Source organism: Capsicum annuum, chromosome 10 (assembly GCF_002878395.1).
Source record: "Capsicum annuum cultivar UCD-10X-F1 chromosome 10, UCD10Xv1.1, whole genome shotgun sequence".
Lineage (NCBI taxonomy): Eukaryota > Viridiplantae > Streptophyta > Magnoliopsida > Solanales > Solanaceae > Capsicum > Capsicum annuum.
The window spans coordinates 5736113-5753810 of NC_061120.1; the positions used below are offsets into that span (position 1 = coordinate 5736113).

Here is a 17698-nt window from a genome sequence, read left to right on the forward strand (position 1 = left end):
ACAAATAAATGTGTGCACTAGATAATTTATTAATTATTTAAAGTTATAGTAATTTTTACATACATTATTTCTCCTATTTCTTTATGTGGCATTGATAAAATTTCAAAAGTTAAATCAAATTCGAATAAAATATTTTTTGCCTAATAATGAAAGAATTTTAAAAAGTTAGTATTGTTACAAAAAAATTTCAACCCATGATAAAAAATAATAATTAGCTACCATATCAAATCACAATAATAATTTTATGGTTATATCATCTAGCCCACTGACAAATAATTGTAACTATTAAGCTACAACTTTGTAACTTGAAAAAAAATATTTATTTAGCTTCAGTTTTTGCTTCAAATAATTTATTGTGGCTAAAAGGTTATTATTAGTACGGTAAATATTAACGCATGGAAAAAATTAATATTTAGCTACAAATTTTATTATAGCAAAAAATGTATGATTATTTCATTTAACTATTGCCACAGTTTTTATAACTTGAAGCAACTTTATTTTTTTAGCCACAATATTTTGTTTTAGTAACTTCTTGTGGCTAAAGGATAACTATTGTTACAATTACTTTTATCGCGTGGAAAAATCTTATAATTAGCTACTGAATTTTACTGTAACAGAAAAATTATAACTATTTAGGTAATTATTACCACGAATGTTAGCAGTTGTAGCAAAAATTAAAATTTAGCTTTGTCAAATTAGCTTTCATGGCTAAGAAATCTAACGAATTTTTAGATAGCCACGAAATTCAAATTTTTGTGTCCATTGATAAGTAATAGCTATGATTTTTAAATTCATAACTTGGATTTCGTAGCTATAAATACATATTCTTGTAGTGACACTTGCCCCTGTTTTATCGCATTATTGACCCAGACCCAGATTGAAGGAAATGACTTTGATTCAAATACTGAATTTCTCTTTTACCACGCCTCTGAGATGTACCTGTAAGATCTGATACTCTCACGAATCCAATAACCTGTCAGTTGATAGGCTTGCTTTGCTTTGCTTTGAATTATGATCATGTTTCTCTTATGTGTTTGTCCCTGGCTTTTTCTCATATAATTGGGAAGACTGGTAGCAAGTTTTGAAATTCTTTCTCGCTTGTTTTGACACAGACTTGACTCAAAATTTAAAGAAATGATGGTAACTTTTATTTTGACAAATGAAATAAAAAGGATAAAAATATGAATATGTAAATAAAATAAAAGGGCAATGTCCCTTATTAAAAAAGAAAACTTATCTGAATATGACAACCAACTCCAATGAGCATGACATGCATTTTGGATTAAGCTACCTGATCCTTCTACCCAAACTTCCCATTTGTTGTTGAGTTCATGTCTTTGCCTCGGAGTTGCTTCTTCGAACCCATTTGGCTCATACATCTCATTCAATTGACGGCATCTTGAAAGACTTTCGCCAACAAGCCTCTTTCCTTTTCACTTTTCTTAAACTCACCATCGTCCTACGGTGTCCGTGGGGGTTTTCACCAATAAGACTCTCTCATTTTTATTTCTCTCAACTCACCATCGCCCTATGGGGCCCGTGAGGATTTAAACCAATAAGACTCTCTCATTTTTATTTCTTTATATTTTCCCATGTCAATGCAGAAAAATATAAGGCCACAATTTCTCTATACATCCATCGCATGTTCATCCTTCAAATTCTCAAAGATTGATCCGAAGGTCTTTCTTTGGTTGTAACTTGGATTTTGGATAAGGTTAGAAAAAAGGGATGAAATGAGGCTCAATAACACTTGAAGTAGGGTGGGACTTACGACTTTTGGAATTGACTCAAACAACAAAATTAACTCATGCCCCAGTTTTTTTTGACTGGGCAATTCCATATTGTTTATTTGGTTGTATCGAGCCCTGAATAGGGCATCCTACATATCTCACCCCCGAGAGAGGAGAATCAGGTAACACGTAGTTCTGGCAGGTTGTTCTTTGTTTTGATTTGATTTTTTCCTCTTTTTTTCTTTCATTTTCCTCTTTTTTTCCATACGTTTTCTTTTATTCTTCCTTTCTAGACACTTTATCTTTGACTCTATTTTGATTCTAAAAGAGAGATATGAAAGAAAATAAAACTAAGCTCAAATGGGGTAAATAAAGGATGACATAATGTTTGGGTAGCAGAATGAAATGCCTTCATTATATCAATCTTTAAAAATGCAAGTACTAAATATGCAACAGAACCAACAAGGGATAAAATATCATACATAATATCTTTTGACTGCATCAACATTGATAGTCATTTCTGCCATTTTGCCTTCCATATCTGTCAAATATAAAGCTCCATTGGATAACACTTTCTTTACAATAAAGGGACCTTGCCAATTTGGGGAGAACTTGTCTTTAGCTTCAACCTGATGAGGGAGGATACGCCTCAATACCAACTGACCAACTTCAAAACTCCTGGGATGTACCTTTTGTTATATGCTCGAGCCATTCTCTTCTAATACAATTGGCCATGACATACCAACGTTAGTTTTTTCTATCAATCAAGCTCAACTATTCCAGTCGGGTCTTCACCTACTTATCATTGTCAATCTCTGTTTCCACAATGGCTCAAAGAGAGGGAATTTCAACTTCTACGAGAATTACTACTTTTGTCCCGTACACCAATAAGTATGGAGTTACCCTTGTTGAAGTGCGGACAGTAGTATGATAACCTAGCAAAGCAAATGGCAACTTTTCATACCATTGTCTAGACCCCTGTATCATTTTTCCAGTATCTTCTTGATATTCTTATTAGTATCTTCCACAACGCCATTTGCCTTTGGATGATATAAAGTGGAATTTCGATATGCGATCTTAAACTATTGGCACACTTCTTACATCAAATGACTGTTGAGATCGGTAGCATTATCTGTAATGATCATCTTGGGAATTCCAAATCTACAAATCATGTTGGCATGAACGAAATCTACCACCGCGTTCTTTGTTACTGACTTTAAAGTTACTGCTTCTACCAACTTTGCGAAGTAATCAATAGCCACCAAAATAAATTTATGCCCGTTTGGCGCTTTTGGTTCAATCGGTCCAATCACGTCCATCCCCCAAGGTACAAAAGGCCATGGAGCCAACATTGCATGTAACTCAGTAGGAGGGAAATGTATCAGATCATCGTGTACCTGACATTGGTGACATTTTCGAATGAAATAAATAGAATCCCTCTCTATAGTAAGCCGATAATAACTCGCTCGAAGTATCTTCTTTGACAAGGCATAACCATTCATATGAGGCCCGCATACTCTAGAATATACTTCAGCCATTATTTTCGAAGCTTGTTTTGTGTATACACATCTTAAGAGTCACAGATCAGGGGTTTTCTTGTACAAGATTCTTCCACTCAAGAAAAATCCACTAGCCAAATGCCTAATAGTCCTTTTTTATCACTGGTGGCATATGTTGCATATTCTCCTGATTGCGTGTATCTCTTGATATCAAAGAACCAAGGTTTGCCATCAAGCTCTTCCTCAATTACATCATAATAAGCATGTTGATCATGACTCTGTATATGCACTAGATCGATGTAGGCTTTATCAAGATGTTGGAGCCTTGAAGACAAAGTGACCAAAGTATCAGCAATCTCATTGCGAATTCATGGAATATATCTAAACTTTACTGACACAAACAGTTGACATAGATCTTGCAAGCATTGTTAATACGGTATGAGTTTTAAATCTCGCATCTCCCAATCGCCTTGAATCTGATGAATAAGAAAATCTGAATCCCCTAACACTAATAGTTCCTAGACTCCCATGTCAACAGCTAACCTCAAGTCCAGAATGCAAGCTTCATATTCTTCCATGTTATTGGTACAATAAAATTGTAGTTGTGCTGTTATCGGGAAATATTGCCCCGATTCAAAGATAAGAACTGCACCTATTCCGACTCCTTTCATGTTAATTGCTCTATCAAAGAACAACTTCCAACCCGGATCAGCATCTATAATGACTTCATCGACACACAACACTTCTTCATCAGGAAAATATGTCTTTAATAGCTCATACTCTTCATCAATGGATTCTTAGAAAGATGATCTGCCAAGGCTTGGGCTTTCATGGCAATTCGAGTCACATATACAATGTCAAACTCAGTAAGCAATATTTGCCACTTTGCCAATCGACCTATCGGCATAGGCTTTTGAAAGATATACTTTAAAAGATCCGTGCAGAAGATGAGATAAGTAGTGTAGGACGAAAGATAATGCTTCAAATTCTGTGCTACCTAAGTTAGGACACAACACGTACTTTCAAGAAGAGTGTATCTGGCTTCATATGCTGTGAACTTCTTGCTAAGATAATAAATAGCTTGCTCCTTTTTACCTGTGACATCATGTTTACCCAATACACAACCGAATGAATTATCCATAATCGATAAGTACAAAATTAAAGGCCTGCCAGGCTCGGGTGGCACCATCACTAGTGGATTTGATAGATATATTTTAATTTTTTCTAACGCTTCCTGACATTCCTCAGTCCACTCAACGGTAACACTCTTCTTCAGTAACTTGAAAATGGGCTCACATGTGGTTGTGAGTTGAGCAATAAACCTGCTGATGTAGTTCAGTCTACCGAGAAAACTCATCACTTCTTTTCTATTTTGGGCGGCAGCAGATCCTGAATGGCTTTGATCTTTGAAGGATCCAATTCCATATCCTGATGGCTGACCATAAACCCCAACAATTTTTCGCATGGAACTCCAAATACACATTTTATTGGATTGAGTTTGAGATTGTACCTGCGAAGCCTTTCAAAGAACTTCCTTAGATCTTTAACATGGTCTGCCTGATTCTTTTATCTAATAATCACATCATCTACATAGACTTCAATCTCCTTATGCATCATATCATGAAACATAGTGGTCATTGCTCTCATATATGTAGCTCTAACATTCTTAAAACTAAATGGCATCACTCGATAACAATAAATCCCCCATCGTGTGATAAAAGACGTCTTTTCTGCGTCATTATCATCCATAATAATTTGGTGATATCCGGCATAGCAATCCACAAAAAAGGCAACCTTATGTTTAGCGTAATTGTCTAATAGAATGTGGATGTTGGGCAGTGGAAAATCATCCTTTGGACTTGCTCTGTTCAAATCAAGATAATCAACACATACTCAAATCTTGCCATCTTTCTTTGGGACAGGAACAACATTAGACAACCAAGTAGGATTATGAGCCACTCGAATGACTTTAGCTTCAAGTTTTTTCATGATTTACTCTTTGATTTTTATACTTACATCAGTTTTAAAATTCCTCTACTTCTATTTGACATGAGGGAATGCAGGATGGGTTGGCAGTTTATGAGCCACTAACTCAGTGCTTAAACCGAGCATATCATCATAAGACCATGCAAAAACTTCTTTATAATTAATTAATGATTGAATCATTTCCTCTTTTAACTGTGGTAAAGCATGTACATTTATTTTAGTTTCCTTAACATCTCCTTGGTCTCCCAGATTAATTTGCTCAGTCTCATTCAAATTAGGGTTTGACTAATTTTCAAACTGCTCTAACTCTTTGCTTATTTTTTCTAATACCTCTTCTTCATTGTATTCCCCCTCTTTCTTCATTATATCTTGATTAGATTGGATTTTAAGATCAGGCTGAAAATTCCATATGCATATCATATCACTAGAATCAGCATAAAAAGAACTGTGTAAGGAAAAGACAAAAACAAAATATATTAGACACAAAACAAAAGGGGCATTGCATTTTATTAAAAGGGGAAAGATGGGAGGGTTTAAACATAAATGACAACAAAACATAAACAAGCTAAATTCTGATTTACAACCCTGAAATAACTCGGATAAACAAAAAGAAAAATAAACGAAGTATCAAAACTCCCTCCTAACGAGGAGAGAAGTGACTTCCCAGTTATTAAGCTGGACATCAGGACCTATGAACTGCACATCTGCCTTATTGGTACCTTCTCCTGCTTTAACCATATCAACTTTAACTAACAGGTTCTGAAAATCATCAGCCAATTAAGCCTCGAACTCTGTAAGCTTCATGACACTGCTCTTGACAAATGACTTACTGAGTAGTGGCACTGGGCGAGGGAGTAACCATGTTTCCTTCTTCCTTTTCTTAGCTTTTCTCCAATGTTCAGCTGTAGGTTTGAATCCTAGACCAAAAATGCCCATGCTTTCCCTCGGGCATATTGGATGGACTATACCAAGCAGAGACACTCCCAAACCCTTTCCTGGCTTAAATCCCTATTTCAACATCTCACTCACCATCATAAAAGAAGTAGAAGATAGTTGTAGCCCTGGCATAACCTGTCCTTCGAGGATACGATCCACAATTACTATATTAAAAGATTGATAGACAAATGTCTCCTCTATATTTTTTTCTTCAATAAAAGGCGTGGGAGACTCTCTGCAGATGGCCAGATCCTCTTTCTTATAGATAACCACATCTTGCTTGTCGTGCTTGAACTTGATCATTTGGTGCAATGTAGATGCAACCGCCCTAGCCTTGTGAACCCATGGTCTTCCCAACAACAAATTGTAAGAGGTGTCGCTATTCAACACTTAAAACTCTATGGAGAATTAAACAAGCCCTATCATCAGCATTAGCTCTATCTCTCCAAGAAAGTCTATTTTCGCCCCATCAAAAGCTCGGACACATATATTGTTGGGTTTAATCCTCTCAACACTGATATTCAACTTTTGTAAGGTGGATATAGGACAAATATTTGTGACAGAATCTCCGTCAATCATGACATGAGTGACGTAGAAATTTCATACTTCACGGTAATGTAAAGACCCCGATTATGCCCCGTACCTTCCATAGGCAACTCATCATCAAAAAAGCTAATCCGATTCACCTCAAAGATTTTTTCAATAATTTTTTTGAGTTGATTTACCGTGATCTCCCTAGGAACATAAGCTTCATTTAATACCTTCAATATAATATCACGATGTTCCTTAGAATGCAATAACAAAGAAAGAAGGGAGATTTGAGTCGGGGTCCTCTTCAACTGATCTATGATTAAATATTCTGGAAATTTCATCTTCCTCAAAAATTCTTCTGCCTCTTCTTCGGTAACAGGCTTTTTGAAAGACAAAGTCTCATTCATTATTGGCTTAGGCTTCCTCATACCTTTAGGCATAAAACATTTTCCCGATCGAGTCAATCCTTCCACCTCATCTACTTCTTTTGTGATTTCTTTTCCTTGATAAGTCATCAAGCCTGATTATACTTCTAGGGGACCCTTTTTGTATTGACTAATGCAAGATGGGTCACGATTTGATGATAATAGGTTCTGTGAGTACTCCTCTTATTGTCAAATTTGGCTTGCTCAAAGCTCCTACCACAGTTAACTTAGGCTTTTCCTGACTTAAAACACCGATATTTTCGACTCTTTTTACAATGATCACAGGTTACCTCATGTTTTCCTGGGCTTTATCTTCCACCGTTTCTTCTTCCCCACGTTCACTGATTTATCCTCATTAGTTTGTATTCTAAAAATAGGCTTGTAACACATCGATGATTCCTTATCACCACATACCAATTCCAGCATGTTGGTTTTGGTATGGGCTAGCAACGGATTCTGGTTGATGTTTGGGACCTCCGGGGCCTGTATCAAAATCTGATTTGTGTTGATTAGATCCTAGATTGATCTTTTCAAATACCAGCATTTCTTGATATCATTCCCTAGCATGTTAGAAAAATATGCACACCTTAAAGAATAATTAAGATTTTTCAGAGGTGGATTCGAAAGTTTTCCTTGAATTGGGCTTAAGACCTTTATCTTCCTCAACCTCTCAAACAAACTAGCATACGACTCCCCGAGAAGTGTGAACTCATTCTTGGCTAACTTTTCTTTCTCAAACTCAGGCCTAGGTTAAAAACCATATTTGGCAGGGTTTTGGTAATTTTGTAGAGCTAAAGAATGATTTTGACAAGCTTGTGCATGCCATTGCAGGTAAGAAGGGGTTTGGGCATATGGTTGTGCACTATATACTTGGTATGAGAGTGGTGGAATAGAATATAGTGGGTTTTGTGGAGGGTAATAGTGATGGGGGGAATATATGGAGCTTGGGCATAGACTTGGGCTTGGGATTGCGGGTAAAGGCGAGGTGGTCTTTTGGGATAGGCATGGGGTCCAGCTACAATGGTTGCCACATCCTCCTTCTTCTTTTTCCCTCCATAAGTTTCAGAGCCACTCTGAATTGCTTGGGTGGTAGCCTTTAACGCGATAAAACTCACGATTCGTCCGGTCTTGATACCCTCTTCTATCATCTCACTCATTTTGAGGACTTCGATAAACGGCTTGCCCATCGCCAAAAGCAAATGCTGAAAATAAGTCTCATTTTGTTCCTGAATGAAGACCTCCACCAATTTACTCTCCTTCATCGGAGGTTTCACCCTAGCGGCCTGTTCACGCCATCTTATTGCATATTTCCTGAAGCCTTCTTCTTCTTATTAGTTAGGGATTTTTCATCAGGAATCAGATCAATATTATATTGATATTGTTGCACAAACTCGTTAGCCAGGTCATCCCAATTATTCCATTTGTCAACATCCTGGTCAACAAACTATTCTGAAGCCAGACCAGAAACATGAGTAACTCTTATTTTCCCCCTGCACCCCTCAATTGGTTGCAATAACGTCTCAAGTGCACCACAGGATCATCATGTCCAGCATACTTCTCAAAATTTGGCATTTCAAAACCAAGGGAAAGGTTAACGCCTGGGAACATGCAAAAATCTTTATAGAAAACACTCTTATAACCTCCCATTCCCTATAGGTTTCTCAAGGCCTATTCCAAACTCTTTAATTTCCATGATATATCTTCATGTTCTTCCATTGCAACAGGATTTTTCGTATCGAAGTGAAAGGTAGGAGACTGATTGTAACAATAAGGATCGTTCAACCTCAAGGTAGGTTCCGGAGCATGTTGCCGATTTTCTTTTATTTTAAGCACTGGTTCACTGAAAGATCGAGGGAGTATATTTATAGGATGCATAGCATGGGTGGTAGCTTTAAATAGTGGTGGAGCCACGAACACAGGTGTTACCGATGGTGCTGGCTAAACAGTGGGACTTGGTTGAGAAATCGTCAAGGGCACGCTAGAAGTGCCAAGATAATACTGACGTGGAATGAATCTTGACGTGTGCTCGGGTGACTCAATGAAAGCATAAAATTGCACCTGGGAGAGCGGTGGGCAATTGGAGATATTCCTAAAATCTCCATGGAGTGGAGGAAGAGGCATGTCACTAGCCCACGTTCGGTGCAAATCTATCAATTATTGTTTGAGTCTCAATACCTCATCATTGCATTTTGAACTCTTTTTCCTGGGATCCTGATCTAGGTCAACGAGCGAATTTTTGATCTCTATATTAGCCATGGCAAGCTTCACTTTCGATCTAGTAAAGTAAGGGTGACTAGCCAGAGTGCTACAAACCAACCACTTTTATCTGAAAGAGAATGCTCATCAAAGATAAAACCCATTAGAATTAGGTCACACAGCAAGCATGGAAATCATATTTGTATATTTTTCCTAAATTCATGTATATTTCTACCAGCCTTTGAGGGTAGCGGGGTCATTTAACATCATCCTGATCTTTCTTCTACACTCATTTGCTTCTTCCTTCCAATTACGCCTCGTGTTCTTTCTTCTTTCGCCCTCGTTTCTCTCTTCTTTTGCATCAGTCTCTTCTCTTTTCTTCTCTCAATATTCTTTATCTTTTTTTCTTCTCTCTCTATTTCCCTGTTTTTATCATTCTTTATGACTTTTTCTTTTCTTGAAAAGAGGACAATTGAGAAAAAAACAAAGAAATAAAACGATTAGATCGAACCCAAAAGTAGGTTGCCTACTTATCATGTTGTACAAGAATCAGATCTTGTGTAAATATCACAAAATTGATGATTTTTTATTTTTGATTTTTGATTTTTCTTGGACTAAAAATGAAAAACAAACAAAATAAAGAACAACGCAACATCACTACATTTTCACAAAAGAAACAACTAAACAAACTTTGAAATTAAGACAACCTTAATACCAATCAACAAAGACTGAACAACATTCTAGACCAACATGACAACATACATAACATTCTTTATAAAGACCCTAATGTTAAAACAAACTTGACACCGACTTAACAAAGACACAACACTATAAATGGCAAAAAAGTATCAAACTAAACAAAAGATAAGAAATGCTCCTTCAAACTGGTGCTCTGTGTGATGATCCTGGCTGAGATGGACCTGTCCGTGAAGTTCTCTTTCTCCCATTCAAACTCTGCAGTATATCTTGCAAGGACACTTTGATATTTGGGAAGAAGCTTATGGCACGTATTCCTGCCCACGCCTGAAAAGACTATTCTGATACCCTTCCACAGTTGTGAGCAAACCTTATAACTGAACTCTCAATGCCTCCACTTTGGCCCCCCTATCATCACCCTCACGGTTATTACCTAAGCAAGATTCTTGTATTCTCCCTCTAAGTTATGCTGGTAACGGTATGCTGACACACCAAGGAATGGATTGTAGCCAGATTTCATATCTTGAACTGTATCCTAGATTATCCAAACCTGCCTTGAGGGTATCCACGCCCTTCCATATTGCATTATTCTAGATCTTCTCATATTTAATCTCACCCCTAGATTGGTCCCTAAAGTACTCGATATCCTATTGAAGGTCCATTATCAGCGGAACCTCTTTCAATCTACCCAACTGGCGCATTACCCTAAGAGGAGTGCATGGTCAGGTATAATTAAGCCCCAACAAAACTAGAAGGAAGTGTAGGCTAGATCCAACTAAGATCACTTTAGGTCGGAGCCATAGGTAGGTCCACAGGATATTGTCATCTGTTCTTGATTTGAGAAATTCAACCCAAGCATCGACTCCTACGGGCAATGAGAATTTAGTAAAGCGCATTCTATGTTCTATGGTTTCTATTTGACTAGGCAGACAACGGTCAATCATATCTGATTTAAGCAAAGACGGGGCGTGCAAATGCTCTATCATCCATAGTTCTAATACTAGGTTGCTCCCCTTGAAAAATCGTGTACCCCATTTTACCTCAGTCAAAGCTTTGTATATCTCCACTAAGATCATGAGTACGATAGTGACCTCGTCTCTCTTATCCTTGTTAAATAAGGCCATCGCTATAATTTGTAAACGAGTATTAATACGCCTATATTCCAAGGGGAATACCAAAGTGCCTAACAAAACAAAGGCGAAGACCTCAAGGTGACATTTTACTCAAATTTTCTTAGTTGTATAAAATTCATCCAAAAAACAATCAAAACCATTTGGGAGGCCAAACCAAGCATACAAGTAATCGAAAGAGATCCAAGTTTTGTTAAGACACCCTAGATGGTCATTAACTTTCAATCCATAACAATGGAGAAACCTATTGGGAGAATGACAACACGCTCGAATCATCGTTCTTTTAATGTAGGGAAATTTAAATAAATCGAATATTTTCGCCAGGGTAGACCTCATTTCAGAACTCCCAAACCTAAAAATTAGACAAGTCGGATCCCAAAAAGTCAATGCATCCTCGATCAGGTTTGGATGGGGCGTGATGGACAAGAGAGAAGTGAGAGTGCGTAGCTTCTTTGCTAACTCCCGTTGTTCGACGTAGTTAAACATGCCCCATCATTTGATTAACTTTTTGGGCACCTTTCCAACCACCCGGACTCTAGACTTTGTGAATAGATCCATCCTGTAATAACACATAGGACATTAACTCAAACATTCGATAAGACAGGAGAAGATTCCCAACCCTTAGGATTTTGGACGCAGACATGTGTCGAAGAGACAGACCACTTTATAACTCAAATTCATCGAATGGTACGGCTATGAGAAATCAGCCTACTTGGCTAAAACCAGCTAATGGCACTGGACTAAGAGGAGACAGACTATGAGCTAGGACTAAAACAAAGACCAAAACAAAGGGTTACCAGACCCACCGAGGGTTGCCTACGTATCCCGCCCTAAAGAACGAGAATCAGGTATGCGTAGTTCGTCCAAATTAGATATTTAAGGATTAAAACGAACTAAGACTTGACTTGAGAGACACAATTACAAACAGACAATGAAAATAAAATCTTTTTGGGGTTTTAATTAGACACTTCACATAAATATGACACCAATAACTATTGAAAGGAAAATCTTTTTGGTATTTCATTTTATGAAATGGACACTACTGCTAATTTTTGAATTTTCTTTTATAAGACATATAAAAATTTATCTTGGTTAAAATGTGCAAGGAGAAGTTTAGCAATAACATAAAAATTTACAAGTTATACATTAAATATGAAGAAACTAATACTGATATTAGTAGTTGATTTTCTTCCATTGCAAATATTGTTGCTTTAGATTTTAGTGAAATAATAATATGATTTACAAAATTAATAAACTATGATACTAAATTACTAATCCATTATATTTTTATATATTAGAATAAACACTTGATTTGTCTATATTATATTTCTATATGTTATGATTAACAATTAATTTATAAATTAAATTGTGTGATTTTAATAGTATATTAAAAATTTTAAGATATTGTATTAGGAATGATAGTTAAGTGACCTTAGTAAAAAAAAATGATAGTTGTATAACTATCTATGAATTTTACCCGACACTAGGATTACTATCTCAAAAGCTATATATCGAAGATCAAAATTTGGGTGAGTATCTCATAGCTGATGCTCAATGGACAAAGCTCAAATTCAATAAATCAAATACTTATAAATATTGATTTTTTAAAATTCATTATATTTAAATTCTTACTATAAATATTATTGTACTTTTACGTAGCATATTGGACTAATGAGAAAGTAAAAGTCATTTATCATTTGTTATTTGTAAACATTATGCTACAAACTTTCTTATTTTTTTTGTTTTAGTTGATATAAATAGAAAATGAGTTCAATCATGTTTATATTTATATTTGTAACTCCAATTTTAGAATATTGTAGATCTTTTGGTGCAATAATTATTTTGATCTACTTTGTATAATATAACGGATTAAAATGAATAAGATTAATATCTTATTGTACTGATGAACATGAGAGTTAAGTATTAGTTGAATGTTCTAAGATAGGAGGAAACTCAATTTCGATAGAGATTAATATTTATAATTTCATTCAAATTGAGTAAATTGAGAAAGTACGATAGGGTTGATCAAAAATAGAGTTGAAAAGAGAATATTCAAATCTATGAAGGACTAAACCATTTATTCGAAAAAATAATATACAATAAGATTCATTAATATTTGTTGGTTCATTATCATAAAACAAAAAGTGAACATTGTGAAATCGTGCAAACATGTTAGGACTTTAGATAATGTAAGTTATTTGTTGAAAAAATGGTAATAAGAAAATATAAGAGAGGGAAAATTGACTATTATTGAGACTTTTCTCAAAATATTTGTCTTGACGTAAAAATATTTTAAATTTATATACTATGACTATGATCATGCAAGGAAATACAAAATTTACTTTGAAGGAAAAATCTATTTAGACAAGAAAAGAGAAGGAAAAACTCCTTTCTTCCTTTTGATAGGAGGGAGCAAATTAAAATATTTAATATAAAAGAATTTAAATTTCAAGTTAAAATTTTATAGAGAAGCCTCATGTGCATAACTCTAAAACATATCTTTCATTAGTTTTTTATTTTTCTAACTAAATTTAGAAGTGAGTCACTTAACTAATAATAATTATGTTAAATATGCATTTTCTTTTGTAACTATATGATTTTTTTTACAAAATAAATCAATTTAGATCACAATATTATCTAATACTCTCAAATAAGTATATTACAATATAATATTATTTGCATGCGGATACTAACTTTCACAAAGAAATGTTTAAGTTTTATGTAATTAATGATATTAAGTTTAATATTTTAATAGTTATTTTTTGTATGAAATAAATTTATTAATTTCAAATATGTGAACAATACTAAATAACTTTTTTATTATATAAAATTTATAAGATAATAATTTCTATAATTAATTTCATTTAATATCGACCGCGCATCGTGCGGGTACTAATACTAGTATAATAAAGAAAAGAAGTTAGCCTAAAATTAAGTCAAGTGATATATTGAGAACTAGCCACTTGGTATTTTGGCAACAAAAATCTGTAAAAGAATTTATTTTGTTGGCAACAAAATTTATTTTGGCGAATAACCAATTAGTAAGACTTATATGAAAAAATTACTATGACCAAAAAGTCATTCCAAAATAAAAAATATTTCAATAGAGATGTCATTCCTTAAAATCTGTGAACAGTTAATTTAAACAACATAAATAATAATATTATAAAAAGTAAATGTTTATGATTTTACTATAATTGAGTAAATCAAGAAAATATTACAAAAAATAAATTAGTAAATAATAATCATGTAACTTATATGAATAAGATTATAATAATCCAAAAGCTATTTCAAAATTAAAAAATATTATGAAAAAGATGTTATCCCTCAAAAAATATACACAATTAATTTAAATAATAATATTATTTAAAAAATATTTATGATTTCACTACAATTTAGTAAATCAAGAAAGTACTACAAAAAACTCAATTAGACAATAACTAATTAATTTATATCTATATATATAATAAAGCAAAGAAGTTAGCCTAAAATTAAGCCAAGTGGTATATTGAGAACTAGCTACTTGGTATTTTGGCAACAAGAATCTATTTTGTTGGCAACAAAATTTATTTTGTTGATTATTTATTTATTTCATGTTATTTCCAAATTTTCATATCTATCTATATATATATAATAAAGGAGAATAGTATTGATTATTCAAAAATATTATTTTATTATAATATTTTATTGATTATTTAATTATTTAATACTATATCATATTTTGGTAAAAAAATTAATATTGATTTATAGTGGATAAAAACTATAATGATTTTTCAATTATTTCATTTTTAAGATTAGTAGTTAATTATTTCATATTATTTTATAATTTATTGATTATTTAACTATTTAATAATATTTCATATCTATTTATATATAAAATAAAGTAGATTAGTAAAAATCATTAATCTAAGTTTTATATCTATCTAAAACAACTAAGTTTGTGACATAAAAATAAGAAATTATTGTGGTAATTCTATTTTCCCTTCTTTTTTTTTTTTCAATTATTGATTTCCTATATTGACAGTAATATACTTCAAATTTGTAATTGAATATGGATGATTTTAGCTTAGGATGATTCCTTAAATCAAGCCGTTTGATATTAATTTATATTATCAATTATGCAGTACATGATTACTATCAATTATGTAAATCAATTACGTCATTTTCTATTATATCTTATGGACTATTTATATTGTGGTGAAAAAATTAATAAGTTCCTATATTAAGTAATAACTATATTAGGTATTCCTATGTTTACTTCGGTTGATTGTGGTGAAGATTAACGAAAATTTTCTTTTGAAATATTTAATATTTAGTTGTATTCCTATATTTATGTTAATGTGTTGTTTAATTGCAGGCCTTTTGAAATCAGTTAAGCTTCACGAGGAAATATTGCCATATTTAATTACACGCCATTTTATTGTATTATTCCTAATTTACTAAGTTTGCACCATTTGTGGTTAATATCACAATGATTAATATCACCAATCACTCAATATATATATATATATATATATATATATATATATATATATATATATATAAATGAAATAAGTAATAACTTACGAGTATCCTTAAATTATGCAACTTGGTTGTGATGAAAATCAATATTACAACTAATAATTATTATACACGTTGTTATGTGCTCTTTCCATACAAAGAATGTTGTACGAATCTATATATATTTGTAAAATAAATATTTTATGAAAAATTACATAAATCTCACATTTAAGACACCATATTACACAATATTCCTTAATATTTTAAAAATTACATAAAATCCCGGATTTCATATTTACTAGTGATACATATGTTATATGTATCAGTAGTGGATACATATGTATATACTAGTGATACATATACATATGTACCACTAGTCCATATGTATCACTGTTTAACGTATGTATCACCAATTTGAAATTTCGGAATAAGATGTAATTAGCAAATTATCCGGAATTTTATGTAATATTGCTGAAACTATCCGAGATTTAAGTAAGTTACTCAGTATTTTATTAGCAATTACGCGGTATAGATGGAAAACAGATATTGTGACTAGGGGTGGCAAATGGACGGATTGGATTGGATTTGGACGGGTTAAATATGGATCGAACAAAAATGGTTTGGATTGCAATTCGCCCATATAAATATGGGTAAATATGGATTTGGTCAAATATGGATTAGGTAAAAATGGTTTCAACCCACTTTAACTCTTAAGTCAAAAACTTAAAACTTCTATATCATATCAACTTGATTTTTTTTTTATTTTTTTTTAATTTTTTCTTTTTAGTTTTTTTTTTGTCTCTCTTCTATATGTAGCCTCTAGTTTTTTTTTTTTTTTTCATTTTTTTGTCATTTTTTCTTTCTCTCTTCTATCTCTACCCTCTAACCTTTGTTTCTCTTTCTTTTTTCTTTTTTCTTTTTTCTTTTTTTTCCTCTTCCTTTTTAATCTCCTTTTTTTCTTTTTTTTTTCTTTTTTTTATTTGTACTTCTTTCTCATTTTTTTCTTTTTTGGTTGTATTTTATGTTTTATATATATATTTTTTTATTTTTTATTTTTACTTCTTTCTCATTTTTTTTCTTTTTTGGTTGTATTTTATGTTTTATATATTTTTTATTTTTGAAGAACATGGTTAAGTCGAGTACAAATTATGGATGATGACTAAAATATCGTAAGCACTCAGTATATTTGTTTTCACCATCATCTTTTTTGTTTTTCCTTTTCTCCTTTTTCATTATTTTTTCTTTTTGATTTTTTTTGTATTTTTTTCGTCAATTCTTTCTTTACGTTTTTTTCTCTCTTCTATCTCTAACTTCTACCTCTCTTTCTACTTTTTGTGTTTTTTCTATTTTTGGTTTCCTTCTTTTTTTTATGATAACGAAAATACCATAAGCGCATATTGATTTATATTCGCCCAACATTTATAATTCGAGGGCTATGTCGATCTCAGCCACATATATTTTAGTCTCAAGAAAATACAATTAATTCATATATTTTTTTTTGTTTTTTCATTTGGTGTTCGGTGTCTGCATTGGAGCCTCGACTAATCCGGATCGGGCGTTGCAGGGCCCATTAAGGTGGCAGCGCTCCCAATAGAGTTTTCTCCATAACCAGGGTCGTACCCTCGACCTCTGGTTAAGGGTGGAGCAGCCCCATCCACTGTACCACAGCCCATGTTGATTTTAATTCATATACTTATTTGTATATAAATACAAATGATAAATTGCACATATTGACAACTAAACTATTCAAATACAAATAATAAATTTATTTGAAATATATAGTATGATACAAATAAATTTAAAGTAAAAAAATATAAAATGCAACGACAAAAAAAAGATGAGAAAAAGAATATAAAAAAATAAGAAAAATGACAAAAATGACGAACCAAGAATGAAAAAAGGGGGAAACGGAAATACAAAAAAAAAAAAGAATGCAAAGAAATAAAATTGAAAAAGAAAAAAATGATGAAAAAGAAGAAAGAAAAAAAGTGTAAGAAATGAGTAAAAAATAAGTGGAAAAAATGAAAAACAAAAAAAGGGAAATTAAAGGGAAAAAGAAAGAAAAAATA

General features: G+C 32.9%; 1 pseudogene; it reads left to right on the top strand.

Moving 5' to 3' along the window:
- LOC124888082 overlaps positions 1–17698 on the top strand; it is a 141479-nt pseudogene that overhangs the window by 88206 nt on the left and 35575 nt on the right.